A 13,209-nucleotide genomic window follows, 5' to 3' on the forward strand; every position below is an offset into this window, starting at 1 on the left:
ATTTTAGTGGATTACAATACCAGACAGAAGACGTGAAATGTAGACTTTGAATAACCTCTTTACTTTTTTAAGTCTTTTTTTCAGTTGTAGATGGACACTATCACATGAGGCAAGGCAGGCAGTGACCAAAGTTGGCAGATTTAAAATAGCCGCTGAATGAGGCTTTATTCAAGATACCACACTAGGCGGAACCCATTAGACCCACAGAGTGAACAGGAGAAGGGTCTGAGAAGAAACCGTGTGGGATCTTGACAGGACTGGACTTCTATGAGGCTTACAGCAGGAAGGGAAGGGCTTGGAACAGGAAAAGGTGTGTTTATTGTCCTTTGTCCTGCTGAAGTTGGTTGGGGGACTTGGCTGAACTCCAGGATTGGCCAGGGGGTCCCGCTGATTGACAGGAGTTTCTCTGATCACCTGACTGTTTCTTTCCTGAGCCTGCTGCTTTGTTCTAAGTCACTGCCACTGACCTGACACACACAACATCTTTATTTTATTTATTTATTTTTATGTGGTGCTGAGGATGGACCCAGTGCCTCAGGCATGCTAGGCGAGCACTCCACCACTGAGCCCCAGCCCCAGCGCCTGAATCACCTCTTTAAAAGCCCCCTGCTCCCCTTGATGGGCAGAATCCTCTGGGACAGGAGTCCCCTGTGCTTGTCTTTTGCTACCAAAGCAACAAAACTTCTTTTTCCTTTTTCTCAAAAGTGTATCATGTTTGGGGACATAGGCTGAACATTCGGTCACATCAGGATCTCAGAAGGCTGAGGCAAGAGAGCCCCAAGTTTGAGGTCAGACTGGGCAATTTGGGAAGACCCTGTTCCAAAAGAAAAAGTAAAAATAAAAAAGACTGAGGATATAGCTCAGTAGTAAAGTAACTTTGGGTTCAACCACTAGTTAAAAAAAAAAATCAATGATGCTAAGATGAAAAACAAACACCAGTTTTTTTTTATTCTTACTTAGTTGGACACAATACATTTATTTCATTTATTTATTTTATGTGTTGCTGAGGATCCAACCCCGGGCCTTGCATGTGATTGGCAAGCACTCTCCCTCTGAGCCACAACCACTGCCATGTTTTTAATTATTTTTAAATTTTATTTATTTATTTAGTTAGTTAGTTATTCCCATTTTAGTGCTTGGGACAGTTCAGGGCCTTGCACATGCTAAGCATATGCTCTAGCACTGAGCTGCACCTCCAGGTCCCAACATCAGGTTCTTTTGGGGCTTGATCAGAGGTTGTTGCATGGTTTCTGTGATGATGAGGTATAGCATCAAGGAATTTGAAATCACTGATGATCACACAACTGGGAAAATTGTAAATTCACAAGCAGGTTAAACAGTTGGGGAGTCCTCAGCTTCAGACTTGATGTGCAACTCAAAGATCTAGAAAAACAGAAAAATGTGTTCCCATCCTGTCAGGTTGACTTCACTGTACTGATAATTTCAGGGTAAACATGAAGAAGCAAAAGAGAAACATAAGAGGGGGAAACCCTGGACTTTTTCTAGGGATGCAATATACACCAAACCAAAACATTTCCTCTGTTTTTTTTTTTTAATTTAGCATATACCTTTATTTATTTTTTTTTTAATTGTTGCTCTGTTTTTGTTTGTTTGTTTGTTTGTTTGTTGTTTTGGTACTGGGGATTGGACCTAGGGGAACTCAACCACTGAGCCCCATCTCCACACTGTTTTTGTACTTTATTTAGAGATAGGGTCTCGCTAAATTGTTTAGGACCTCGCTATTGCTGAAGCTGGCTTTGAACTGTTGGTCCTCCTGTGTCAGCCTTCTTAGCCTCCAGGATTACAGGCATGTGGGAGACCAGGCCCAGCTGGCCTAGAACTCTTGATTCTCCTGAGACATTGGAATTACAAGCCTTTGTCACAGTGGCTGGCAAAACAAAGGTTTCAATGGACAAACTATTCAAAAAACTTTTGCCAAAAGCTCAGTCCTTGTCCCTGTTAATGCTAATCCAATAACAAAAACACAGTTTTGAGCAAAAGGAAAAAGAAGGTTGATTGCTTTACCAGCAAAGGAGAAACACAGAGGGCTGCTGTCCCAAAGACTATGCTTCTGCCCATCAGCAGGAACAGGAGGCTTTTACAGAGGGGATTCAGAGAAAAGGTGATTAGGGAGGAGAGATCAGGAAGGAGGTGGGGGATTAGGGAAGAGAAGATGAGAGAAGCTCAAGGAAAAGAAGATCTGGTGTGAGAACATCAGCAAGAAGTTTAGGGAAAAGAAGATCAGGGAGGAGAAGATCAGGGAGATGAAGACTGAGAAAATTTAAAAAAAAATTTTTTTTAAAAATTAAGTTTCAAAGCCACAAGGGACATAGTCAAAGCACCAAGTGAACCCCTGTTACAAAGCTATTCAGGTCCTTTCCTTCTGGAGGGGTCAGTGGGCCCCACAGACAGCACACTGCAATTTGAAGACCTTTGCTCTAAGGAGCCATCACCCCAATGGCAGCCTCCCCCCCAGCCAGCTGGCTGTATGGTAGGTGCACCATAAACAGGCTGATTAAAGCTGAGAGGCTGCCTTAGTCTTTGTAGAGGGGCTGAGGGGAAGCCAGACCAGTTGGGGTTATTTCAGTGATCAGAGGGAAGATGAACTCGGACAGAGTTGGTGCATAGGAGAGGGATGGAAGTGGATTTAGGAATGGATAAACTGTGGGATTAAAGAAGATAGAAATCCTGAGTGGGCTGAGCATTAGGCACTGGGAGGTGCTTCTTTAAATTATTATTTTTATTTTATTGATACCAGAGATTGACCCAAGGGGCACTTTACCACTGTGCTGTATCCCCTGACCCATTTATTTATTTACTTATCTATCTATCTGTCTATCTATTTATTTTGAGACAGGGTCTCACTAAATCCCTAGGCTGGCCTAAAACTCATCATCTTCCTGCCTCAGCCTCAGGAGTCCCTGGGACTACAGGTGTGCAGCCACGGGAACAGGTACCTTTGCAGAGACACAAGTCTGCAGGCAGGATAGGTGGGGTGGAGATCTCAGTGGCAGGCTTAGGGAGAGACTCTAGGGAGGGGCCATGGCTGGGATGGGATTCCAGGGAGGGGAGGAATGCAGGTCAAGAGGGGATTGGACCTAAAATCTCAAAATCCTCAGGAGGGGAGGAGCCAAGGAAGAGGTGAGCAGTGAAATAGCCTTGGCTGAGACAGTCTCCCACCTTTGTTCACTGAGCCGCCCTGAGGTAGGGATCTCCTCCCAGGTAAGCCTGGCCCATGAGCAGGCCCTGCAGTTGGGCCCTCTTGCGTCTTGCCTTGCTTCGTTCCTATGAGTTGTGGGGTGCTAGGAAACAGCATTTTTTAAATCTCTAATTTCAAAATGGGGGTAGTTAACTAGCAGGGCCTTGAGAAGAGAGTGAAGCATGTGAAGAGGTCTATACAGGTCCTATCTGTAAAAAGTTGGCGCGGTGGGGGGTGAGAACTTAATAGTGTCTTTTTCAGGAGCAGTGTAATAGCCAGAGCTGTGGAGCAAGAGCCTGGTTTTCCATCTTCTCCATTGCCCACGGGGGAACTTGAATTCTTTTTTTTTTTTTCACTGAGAATTGAACCGAGGAGCACCCGACTATCCCCAAATCTGTTTTATATATTATTTAGAGACAGGGTTTCCCTGAGCTGCTTAGCACCTCCCTATTGCTGAGGCTGGCTTTGAACTCTCCATCCTCTGCCTCAGTCTTCTATGCCTCTGGGATTAAAGGCATATGACACCGCGCCTGGCTCCTGTCTTTTTAAGGAAACATAAGTAGACAACTAACTGCTCTTTTCCTTGTTGATAAGATGGTGATTTCCTGCATAAACTTAAATCTTGTCTTCAATATCATGGCCTTGACTTCTAGGTAGAGACTGCTGCACACATCGTGTAGACCACATCTGCTCTGTGAAACTGGCAGAGGCACCCAGGTGGGTGAGTAGCTGAGGCTTGGTCAATGGTTTGGGGACTGGACAGTGGCTGGCAAGTCTGCAGGGTGGGGGAGTCCACAGTGGGGGAAGGGTATCTTAGAGTGAATCAGGTAAAGTGACCCTTTACAATCTCAGGAGTTCTAGATTAGAACTTTAGTGCCTAGCTCCATGGCACACACTGTAATCCCTGCGATTTGGAAGGCTGAAGCCAGGGAATCAAAAAGTTTGAGGCCAGCCTCAGACATTTAGTTTGATCCTGTCTCAAAAAATGAAAAGGGGCCAGTCATGGTGGCGCAAGCCTGTAATTCCAGCATCTGGGGAAGCTGAGACAGGAGAATGGCAAGTTCAAAGCCAGCCTCAGCAAAGGTGAGACACTAAGCAACAGGTTGACACCCTGTCTTTAAATCAAATACAAAATAGTGCTGGGGATGTGGCTCAGCTGTCTAGTGCCCCTGAATTCAATCCCTTGGTACCAAAATAAAGAGGTTGGGAGGGGGGCACTGAGGATGTGTCTCAGTTATGGAGCTCTCCCCCAAGGATCAATGCCAACCCCCATTGCCAAAATAAATAAAAGGAGTTTAGCTTGGGGCTGGGATTGTGGCTCAGAGGGAGAGATCTGACTGGCTTTGTTGAGGCACTGAGTTCAATCCTTAGACCTTAGCACCACGCAAAGATATTCTGTCCACCTCTAAAAATCAGTTTAGATACCAAGTTTATAATGATTAAATATAAATTCTAGTTTAATTAATGAAAATAAATGTGATCAGTGATCAATTTCCCACTCAAGATCCTAGCTACTCTGAATTCAACCCACAGGCACTCTGGGTGGAGAGTCCCTAGGAAAGCAAGGTAAAACAGGTTGAGCAAAATTTCTGGTTAGCATTATAGACCTAAGGAACTGAAAAACTGAGCTTTATTTTTAAGCTCATTTTCTTGGTACTATGCAATAGGAGGCAGTATCCTTAGGAAGAAGTCAGACTGTTGAGCAATTCACAGGCCTGGGGCCTTAGGGCTGGGTTCAGTTCTAGTTAATGAGTATGCTTCCTTGGATCAGGGGCCTTTCTCATTTTTTAATGACTTCTTATTTGTTATGATTTTCTCCTTTGATACTACTGGAGTTTGGTTCTCATTCTGAGGCCAGGTGGTTGAGAACCTTTTAGTCTCTACAGATCTCTTCTCCTTGCTGTGAACTCTTCCAAAGTTTGGACCTTTTGGTGTCTTTGTTCCAAGTCAGAAGTGGGAATGTGGGTAATTTCCAGTTTTTCTCTCATGGTACCTGTGGCTTTTCAGGACACATGACCCTAAAAAGTGAGTGTTAGGTGACAGGGCCTCTGCCAGGTTATTTACTCCAAGATCTAACAATTCTTAGAGTCCCTTTAAATGCAGCAAGGGCAGGCTTTTGCCCCAGTACTGGCTGTAGGGGCTTTCAAATATAGGGATGTGGGTTTTTGTGTGTTATTTGGGGGAGTTTAGGGGATTGAACCCAGGGCCTTGGGCCTGCTAGGCAAGTACTCTGTCACTGAGCCCTGGCTCCAGGGAACTTATTTTTTGATACCAGAGATTGAACCCAAACTCAAAGGTGCTTAAGCACTGAACCACATCCCTACCCCTTTGTATTTTTTACTCTGAGACAGCCTGGGTAAGTTTTGAGGCTGGCTTTCAATTCCTGAATCCCCAGAATGACAGCCAGGTGCCCTGTACCCAGCTCCATGAAACTTTTGATTTGCATTCCCCAAATAATAAAATTGAGCATCTTTTTGTATTTATTCTCTGTGGCTTTTGTGTATATGCTTACAAAGAACATGACTGCAGTATATACTTTTTATGCTACTTTTTTTTTAAGCTGACGATTGAACCCAGATGCCTTTTACCACCAAGCTACATCCCCAGCCCTTTTTTTCTCTCTGAGGTGCTGAGGGTCTCCCTGAGTTACTGAGGCTGGCCTTGAACCTTCAGCCCTCCTGCCTCAGCTTTAGGTGGGATTACAGGCATGTCCCTCTGGCATAGTCATCTGTTTGTGTGTAAATCTATGTATATATACACACAGATTTCATATTATTTATCTTAAATTTGGAGAGGAGCAGAAGTGTTTCAGATTTATTTTCAGATTTTGGAATAAAGCGTGTGGGTCTATGTGTGTATGAAATGAGATGACAAAGTGTGATGATGTGAAGTATTTTACTGGTTTCATTTTGGTGCTCTATAAACTCTGCATTTTGGAGCATCTCAGATTTAGGATTTTGATTATGGAATGCTCAAACTACATATATACAAAATAATGTGCAAGTTTTTATTATATAATTGATGTGTCATAGATATTATAGAGAATTAAATGATGTGTAAACGTCATTGGATCAACCTTTGTCTTATCAGAGGTCATTGTTGTCTAGTCACAACACCCTCAGTATTCAAAACCTTGTTTGTGGTTTTTTTGTTTTTTGTTTTTTTAGTACTGGAGATTGAACCTAAAAGTGCTTAATCACTAAGTTACTGAGGCTGGCCTTGTACTTGGAAGCCTGTTATACCCTAGTGACTCTGGTGTAGTAGATGCATGCCACTAGGCTGTACAAGACATTCTTTTGTTGTTGTTGTAGATGGACACAATGCTTTTTTATTTTTATGTGGTGCTGAGGATCAAACCCAGTGCCTCACAAGTGCTAGGCAAGCGCTCTGCTATTGAGCTGCACATTCTTAAACAATTATATTTCCCAACTAGTGAAATTAATATTGCTTGATATCTGTTTATCCAAAATCTCTGCTTTATAATTAATATATAATGAAGAATAAACAAACATTACAATACATTTGGAACATTCTGGTAAGTCTACAAGTGTATGGCTGTCACAAGCCACATGTAAAAACTGTTGTTCTTTTTCGATAGATTTTTTGATAAGTTTTTTAAGCCTGAGAGTTTATCAAACTGAAGACAGTTTTAAAAAGTAAGCCATACACACACAAAAAAATTGGTCTATTCCAATTAGTATCCGAATAAGTCACACACATTGCATATAGCGAGTTCTGTTATTGTGAGCTAGAAAAGGCCCCTCTCTGGCCTGGGTATGAGTTTTCAAGTCCTGTACAAGGCTCTGTGTTGCGGGTTGTGTGGCTGCTTCCTCATTCGTGCACCACTCCTGGTGCTGGGTTGTCCTTAGTGTATTTCATTAAGAAGGTGATTTTTTTTTTTTTGCAACCAGTTTGTCTGTTTTAGATTTGCCCCAAAACTCCACATTTCCTTTGTTCCCCAGCTCCTAGCAATCACTTATGTGTCTATGAATTTGACTACTGTGGGAGCCTAGCTCAAATGGACTATTTCTTAGTTCGGGCTTACTTTACTTAGCTTCTATTCAGGTTTCCCTGTTGTATTCTGTGTCAGAATACAACATATCCTTTAAGGCTGGGTGATATTCCACAGCATGTATATGCCGAATCTTATCCACCTATTCACCCATGGTTAGGTATTTAGGTTATTTACCTCTGGCTGCTGTAAATAATGATGTTATGCTGTGGACTAGGAGCCAGGAACAGTGGAACCCACTTGTAATACCAGCAACTCAGGAGGTTGAGGCAGTAGGATTCCAAGTTTGAGGCCCATCTTATCAACTTAGGCCATAAACAATCTAATGAGACCCTTGTATCCACCTCCCACCATTGCCTTCAAAAAAAATAAAATAAAATGAAATTTTAAAAGGGCTTGTGATGTAGCTCAATGATAGAGCACTCCTGGGTTCAATCTTCAGTGTGTATATTCCTTCCCACCAAAAAAAATTATGCTGCAATGAACATGAATGTACAAATACCTGTTTGAGTCCCTGCTTTTCTTCTGGGCATATACATAGAAGCAGATGGCTCTTACAGTAACTATTTTTTTTACAGTAACTATATTTACCTGCACATGATAATTATACATAGTAGTGTGATGCATCATTCCATATTTTGTATATGCACATAACATTGTGATTAATCTCATCCCCAGTACCTTCTCTGTCCTCCCTTCTCCATGCTCTTGCTTCTTCTACTGAGCTACTAATTAGTATATGATGATTATAAAGAAAAGTGGGGTTTATTGTGACATATATGCACATGGGCATTGCATAATTTGGTCAGTATTGCTCCCTGGTACTTACCCATGCCTCCCCGTCCCCCTCCTGATTCCCTTTCTCTTTTGGTGGTCTCCGATCTATTTTAGTGAGATCTTCTGATAATTCTTCTTTCTCTCTAGCTTCCACCTGAGGGAAAACATACAGGCATGTGCACCATGCCCAATTTCCCTGACTTTTTGTTTTATTTTGAGGCAGGGTCTTGCTAAATTTCCCAGACTGGCCTCAGACTTGTGATCCTCTTGCCTCAGCCTCCCACATAGCTGGGATTATAGGGGTGTGTCATGGCACCCAGCTATTTGTTTTAAGATGGGGGTCTCTGTTGCCCAGGTTTTTCTGGAACCTGTGAGATCAAATATTCATCCCACCTCAACCTCCCTAGCAGCTGGGATCATAGGCACGAAGGACTACATACCTAGTTAATTCCTACTCCTTTTGATAATTTACCCTTATCTCCATTCCAAGAACCACTGAACCCCTGCAAGGTGGTGTGTTTTTTTTGTTTTGTTTTGGTTGTGTGGGCTTGAACCAGGGCTGTGTGCATGCTAGGCAAGCACTCTACCATCTTAGCTATATCACCAGCCCAAGGATATGATTTTTGAACAGCTTGGGGATTGTTGGCAGTGGTGAACTGGACTGATAAGACCTGAGTACCCACCAGGCCACAGAGAGGAAGAGGGTGGGATACGTTTGCTGTCAATCAAGCCAGTTGTTCTGTGCTTTTCCTCCCCTGTGCCTGTCAGCTGCTAATTCAGGAATGGAGTGGCCTGTTGCTGAGGTCAGGCACTTGTACAATACAGTTATTATGATTAAAACCAAAGAGGAGGTGCTGAGGCTGTGGTTCAGTGGTAGAGCACTTGCCTAGCATGTTTGAGGCACTTGGTTTGATTCTGAGCATCACATATAAATAAATAAAGTTCTATCAACAACTAAGAATATATATGTATATTCAATTTAACCGAAGCTCCTTAAGCAAAGATGGTCCTGCAGGATGAGGAAAGAGGGGTGTGGTTTACTTCTGCATTGATATTTTAATATTTGTATTCCAGAAAAATAATATTCTTCATTGACTTGACAGAAAATTTTATTATTATTTTTTTTATTTTTTTAATTAATTTATTTTTTTTTTGGTGCTGTGGGTTGAACTCAGGGGCATAGAACCACTAAGCCATATCACTATCCTTTTTTCTTTTTGACATTTATTGTTTAGTGGTAGGTGGACACAATATCTTTATTTTTTATGTGGTGCTGAGAATCAAAGTCAGTGCCTCACACATGCTAATCTAGTGCTCTATAACTGAGCCACAAACACAATATCCTATCCCTTTATAATGGGCTTGAACTTATGAGCGTCCTGCCTCAGCTTCCTAAGTAGCTGAGATTTGAGGTTGACACCACCACATACAGTTTGACAGCTGATTTTTGAGGAATGGTCCTAATGTTACCAATCTCTGTAATTAGAAAGACTTCTCTTCCTTGCTTTTGTGCAGGATTCCATCCAGGTTGGTATGATACCTTGTTAAAAAAAAAATGTTTGTTTTGGTTAATTTGTTTGCTCGTTATGCAGAATGTGAACTGAAAAATTAATATTATGGGAAATCAACTAGTTCCATTATTTTTAGTTATCAGCTGTCAGGCTCATCTGTTTTTCTTCCTGTACTGGGGAATGAACCCAGGGCCTTGCATATGCTACACATGTACTGTGCCACTGAGCTACATCCCCCACACTTTTTATATATATTTTTGTGAGACAGGATCTTGTGAAATGGCTCAGGCTGACCTTAAACTTGTGATCTTCAAGTTCCTGAGGAGCCTCAAGTTCCCCAGCTTCCTGAGTAACTGAAATTACAGTATATGCCACCACACAGCATGTCAATGGGTTTTAATGGTCATGCAAATTGTGAATACTGACTTTCTCATTCTAGTGTTCATATGCCCGTCTCATTAGGTGTCCTCTACCAATTTTTATGGAGAACATATTGTTAATGAAGTTCATATTACTGTGAAATTCATTGGTAAATAATTTTTTAATTTCTTTGTATTTCAGGATTTTATTTTTAAGGATTTTAGATTTCTGGAGCCTAGCCAGTGTGCAAGAACTAAAATTACTCTTCAAAATAGAAAACAATACGATCTGGACAATATAGACACCCTGTCAACTGTACAGTCCAAAATGTCTAGATTTGCAAGGGAACAGGAGCAAACCACCTGTGTGAAAAGAACTCAGCTAAGAGGAACTGATGAGGAGATACCTCGGATGTTAGATTTCAAGTACAAAGATTATATATCAACAACTATTGTGGAGAAATTTAAGATCTTCATGGAAATGCAGGACCTGATGTTTTTTGAGATGAGGGAAACCCTGAAAAATGACCTAAAGGAAATGCTGGTAAAAAGTAAGATTTCTGAAACAAAAGATAGAGAGCACTGTGGTAGCAGGGAAGAGTGGCAGGAAGCGAGAGATTTCGCTTCACAAAAAACAGAGTTGAGGGAACAAGAAGAAAAAAATTCTAAATTCACTGAATATCCTGAAAACTTATCTTTTAGAAAAGAGGAAATAGACGAGCCGAGTTGTAAATGGGACAAAGCCAAGATGTCCACTAGCAATCAAGGGAAGAAATTACCCCAGAATGAGCCCCAAAGTTACCAAGCCATTGGAGGGATGGCAGAAGCCTCAGATATGTACGACGACACATGGAGAAGTGGCAGTCACCACATACGACTGCCCGACAAAGAGAAGAGAAAGCACAGGGAGGGTGGAGCAGTAAGAGCAATGGAGAAAGAAAACCACCAGAGCCTCAGTAACAAAGAGAAGACCGTCAAAGCATCAAAAGAAGAAACTCTGATGGATGAAGGAGCCGTGCTCACCCTGGCTGCAGACTCTCTGGCATCAGCCACCTTGGAAGTCAGTAAGCAGTGGGGCGACATCTTCAACATTTTGAGAGAAAATGGCTTTTGCCCTGAGTTTCAATGTGAGGTCCAATTAACATTTAAATATGATTTTGAGACGAAGCTATTTTCAGACCTGCAGAGTTTACGACAATTTACCAGCCAAAAACCTGTTTTAGAAGAATTACTGAACCATGTGCTCCCACAGAAGGAAGAACCAAATCTAGGAGGAAGATATGGGCTCCCCGTAAAAGGGGTAAGTATATTAATATGTCAAGTTATGTGCAAAGTGTAAGTAGTAGTTGGTGCAGTTATTCCAGAGAAAATTAGTTTTGTGGGGTTTTTGTTTGTTTTTTTTTTTTGTGTGTGTGTGCTGGGCTCTGAACCCAGGGCCTTGCACAGGCGAGGTTAGCATTCTACCAACTGAGCTGTATCCACAGCCTGGAAAATCAGTATTTATGAAACAATTCCATTAAAGAAAAAGCATGACATTAAAAATAATTTCTTTGACATTTCTTTATAATTTTTATTTACATTTACTTATTTGGGGTGATGAGAATTGAGCCCAGGGGTACTTTACCAGCAATTTTTTTTGTCTTTAAGTTTTTAAATTCTGTTTTGTGTGTGTGTGGTGCTGAGGATCAAACCCAGTGTCTCACACCTGCTAGGTGACTGCTCCACAACTGAGCCCCATCCCCAGCCCTTTTTTGTATTTTATTTAGAGGCAGCTTCTCCATGAGTTGCTTAGACCTCAGCTTTTGCTGAGGCTGGTTTTGAACTTACATCCTCCTGCCTCAGTCTCATGAGCCTCTAGGATTATACGCAAGCACCACTGTGCCTGGTTACAAGGACTTATTGCAATAAACAGGCAAGTGATGAAAATAGTCATTTAAAGTCTGTTATGTACAAAGTATTAAAGGATAGGAATGTAGAAGGACCAAGGTAGGCATAAAAACATCATGAAAATTTGATGCAAGTACTACTAAAGTAGCTATGAATATGTTGGAATAATCATAGAGACACTTGCCTTGCTTGGGGACTAGGCCTTCCCAAACATGTAATTACTTCAAGGCCCCAGGTTTGATGCCTAGTATCACAAAAAAAAAAAAAAAGAATTATTGAAGCAGTTCTCCCAGTACTTACTCACTGTCAAATGGTCTTCATATTAAATTTAGAGAGTGAAGTGAAACTTTTTAATTCTATAAGAGACACACAATTTACAACAATTTTTTTTTATTTTTTTTATTTTCAGGGTAATGCTCTAGTAAATTCAAAATGTGAAGCTGGAGGAACAGCAAGTGATGGCTTGCACTTCTTATTCACCAAAGAGGTAAAAGTCACTATGCCAGAAGTGAAGAACATAGAGACTTGGGAGACGGAGTGGAAGGATAAAGGAATTCCTACCTTTGATGTAACAGGAGAAAACTCAGAGACCAACAAGGATGACATCATTTTGGTGAGGGCAGAAGAGGAAGAAGGGGCCTGTGCCATAGAAGAGGAGACCTCTGGGGAAGACAAGGAGGAGGAGGAGTGGTGGGAGGTTGAGGAGGAGGAGTGGTGGGAGGTTGAGGAGGAGGAGTGGTGGGAGGAGGAGGAAGACTGGTGAGAGGAGGAGGAGGAGGGTGAGGATGACTCAATATTATGTGAGAAACTGGACTCAACCTTATTCCTGCGAAAAGGACAAGTGTGATGGGAAAGATGGGAGCTGATGAAGAGATTATGGTGTTCAGTAAGGTAAGGAATTCTGACAACAAGGAGGAAGAGGAAGTAGGAGGGTTTTTATGCGGAAGACTCTTCAAACACAAACATCCAAAGAGGCAGACCTAATCCAGGAAACAGAAACAAACTACAGAACAACTGTGATCGGTGTCCTCAGAGAGATGGGAGAAGAGATTGGAAAAATTAAAAAATGCCTTCCAGATGTCCTGGAAACTAAGAATTCAATAGATGATCTGTGGAGTAGAATAGACCTCCTTGAAGAAAGACTTTGCAATCTAGATGATGAAACGGCACAATTCTCTGAGGATATCATAGATATTTTGGCCTATCACATAGCAATTAAACACTAAGGGAGAGGGAGGATAGATTCAGAAGTGCCAACCTCCGTTTGATAGGAATCCCAGAAAAAGAGAATGAAGAGAATGAAGCAGAGGACATACTGCAGGAAGTAATTGAAGATTTTCCAGAGCTTAGGCATTCTAGTCTTGGGATAGCTAGGGCTCACCGAATCCCCAACGTGATTGACAAAAACAGACTGACTCTGAGACACATCTTGGTGAAGTTTTTGAATTGTAGTGATAAAGAGAA

At 41.8% G+C, this 13,209-nt stretch overlaps 1 long non-coding RNA gene across 1 annotated transcript; it reads left to right on the forward strand.

Moving 5' to 3' along the window:
* The first annotated feature begins 3,150 nt into the window (after nucleotides 1–3,150).
* Nucleotides 3,151–12,421, forward strand: LOC144367719 (uncharacterized). Its single transcript, XR_013427242.1, has 4 exons — nucleotides 3,151–3,222; nucleotides 3,853–3,916; nucleotides 10,061–11,158; nucleotides 12,155–12,421. It is a non-coding gene; the product is annotated as an uncharacterized LOC144367719 (long non-coding RNA).
* The last annotated feature ends 788 nt before the right edge of the window (nucleotides 12,422–13,209 follow it).

This window comes from Ictidomys tridecemlineatus, chromosome 11 (assembly GCF_052094955.1).
Source record: "Ictidomys tridecemlineatus isolate mIctTri1 chromosome 11, mIctTri1.hap1, whole genome shotgun sequence".
NCBI classification, from domain to species: domain Eukaryota; kingdom Metazoa; phylum Chordata; class Mammalia; order Rodentia; family Sciuridae; genus Ictidomys; species Ictidomys tridecemlineatus.